The sequence below is a fragment of the Schistocerca serialis genome, unplaced genomic scaffold (assembly GCF_023864345.2).
Source record: "Schistocerca serialis cubense isolate TAMUIC-IGC-003099 unplaced genomic scaffold, iqSchSeri2.2 HiC_scaffold_194, whole genome shotgun sequence".
NCBI lineage: Eukaryota > Metazoa > Arthropoda > Insecta > Orthoptera > Acrididae > Schistocerca > Schistocerca serialis.
Window position 1 is genome coordinate 30,001 of NW_026047756.1, and position 2,500 is coordinate 32,500.

Sequence of the window (2,500 nt, forward strand, 5' to 3'; positions counted from 1 at the left end):
CGCGCCTGCGCGGCGTTCGCGCCCCGGTGCTTCAACCTGCGTGCAGGATCCGAGCTCGGTCCCGTGCCTTGGCCTCCCACGGATCTTCCTTGCTGCGAGGCCGCGTCCGCCTTAGCGTGCTCCTCCGGGGGCGCGCGGGTGCGCGGATTCTCTTCGGCCGCCATTCAACGATCAACTCAGAACTGGCACGGACTGGGGGAATCCGACTGTCTAATTAAAACAAAGCATTGCGATGGCCCTAGCGGGTGTTGACGCAATGTGATTTCTGCCCAGTGCTCTGAATGTCAACGTGAAGAAATTCAAGCAAGCGCGGGTAAACGGCGGGAGTAACTATGACTCTCTTAAGGTGGCCAAGTGGCGGCGGTGTGGCTGCATCCGGACTTGGCTTTTCGAAGTGCGGTCTTGATGTAGTCGTGCTGCTGCTGCGAGGTGCCTTCCTTGGGTTATGGTTACAGGGAGAGTGATGCGCAATACATGGGCCTAGCCCTCTTAGCCTCTCCTCTCCTGCGGTCTTCTCCCCTTCTCGTGGGCCCGCTGATTTTCGCAGAGTGGAAGACCGCACCAGGGGCTTGGGGGGGTTACCAGCCCCCCCTCGCACTATCCCTTTTTTAGTTGGGGGCAGTATTCAGAGAAAAAGTGGTGGCCCTTCCGCTGAAGGTGCCACCCCAACTCCCCCAGCACCTAGCCGGCCAACCGGCCGTGCCGATAATCTTGTAACTTTTGCAGCTGTATACGCCTGTAGTGAGTGCCACCGCAGCTTCACCACCAAGAACGGTCTCGGGGTCCATCGCCGCCGCCAACACCTTGCGGCCGCCAACGCGGAGATCGTCACGGAGAGGCATCGCGCGAGGTGGACGGAGGAAGAAGTCCTATCGCTCGCCAAGGCGGAGGCCGAACTGTTCCTCGAGAGGGACGCCCGGTTCTTCTTTGTAAATCAAGAGCTCATCAGGATGTTCCCCGACCGAACGCTTGAGGCAATCAAGTGTCGACGGCGGCAAGCTGCCCACAAGCAGCTTGTCCGCCAATTCATGGAGGCGCTTGAGATCGGTCGGGGGGAAGAGCCGGCGTCCCGCCGGGGAGCAGCGAGCCCGCTGCCTGACGCGGGCGAGGCCGCTGCGCCGCCCGTCGACGCAGCCGAGGACTTCGCGGCCGACACCACCGGGCCGCCGCCGGAGGGGCCGACTGACGCCGCCATCTGGGAGCATCTGGCGGGGCTACCCGCTTCCGCCCAGCGTTTCTCTGCCCTGGATCGTGTCATAGGTCTGGGGCGGGGCACGCCGCCCGATGTCATCCTGGGCATGCTCCCGGATGCCCTTGCGTCGGTCGGGTCCAGAGGGGAGAGATCAATCACCAGGACACAGCGGCCGCGCCAACCATCGAAGCGGCCGCCTGCCTCGCCGCCGACGCAGAAGCGCAAGCGGCGCCGCTGGGAGTACGCGAGAACGCAGGATGCCTTCCGACGGTCGCGTGCACGTTGCGTGCGCGGCCTCTTGGATGGCACCCTGCTCCAGCCGCCACCTGCCATCCCTGGTCTGCTGGACTTCTGGGCGGACCTCTTCACCAAGAAGCCCATCTCCACCGCGGGCTTCATTCGTGACCGCCTCCTCCCGCACTCGGAGCCTGTCGCTCCCGAGTGTCTATGGGGGCCGGTCACACATGAGGAGGTCGCCGCCGCGTTGCCGCCCAGGGGATCAGCAGCCGGGCCGGACGGCCTTACCCCAGCGGAGTTGCGGCGCCTGCCGCACGAAGTCCTGGTGAAAGTGATGAATCTCTTCCTTCTGGCCCGCGCCCTTCCGGAACGCCTGCTTCGCGCGCGAACGTCCCTTCTCCCGAAGACGGCTGCACCAACATCCCCCGCTGACTTTCGCCCCATTACGGTCTGCTCGGTGTTGGCGCGGACCTTTCACAAGGTTCTCGCGTCACGCCTGATGCGCGCATGTGCTGTGGACGAACGTCAGCGGGCATTCATCCCTCGGGATGGGATGTTGGAAAATACCTTCATCTTGGACACTGCTCTCACCGACGCAGTTCGCTCCTGCCGCTCTGTCTTTGTGGCATCGATCGACGTATCTAAGGCATTCGATTCGGTAGATCATGCTGCCCTTCGCCCCGTGCTGAAGGCGCATGGCCTGCCGGATTGTTTTGTCGAGTATGTCGAGCGGTGCTACGAGGGCAGCACGACAGTGATAGCGGACGGCGCCGGCGTGGGCGTGTCTGTGCAGCCAGCACGGGGCGTTCGCCAGGGCGATCCCCTCTCCCCCCTCCTGTTCAACTTTGCGGTGGACTACGTTTTAGGCCAACTGCCCTCCCACATCGGAGCTCGGATCCTCGGTCGCAGAGTCAACGCTGCGGCCTTTGCAGATGACATCTTGCTGTTTGCAGCGACCCCGAGGGGCTTGCAGTCCCTCATCGACGCAGCTACCGCAGCCCTCGCCCACCTGGGGCTGCAGATCAACGCCCGGAAGTGTTTCACCCTCGCCTTAGTCGCGTCAGGGCGCGA

The 2,500-nt window shown here is 63.7% G+C and overlaps 1 pseudogene; it reads left to right on the forward strand.

Annotated features, from left to right (window-relative positions):
- The window catches only part of LOC126443831 (large subunit ribosomal RNA), a 7,953-nt pseudogene that overhangs the window by 2,538 nt on the left and 2,915 nt on the right, over window positions 1-2,500 (forward strand).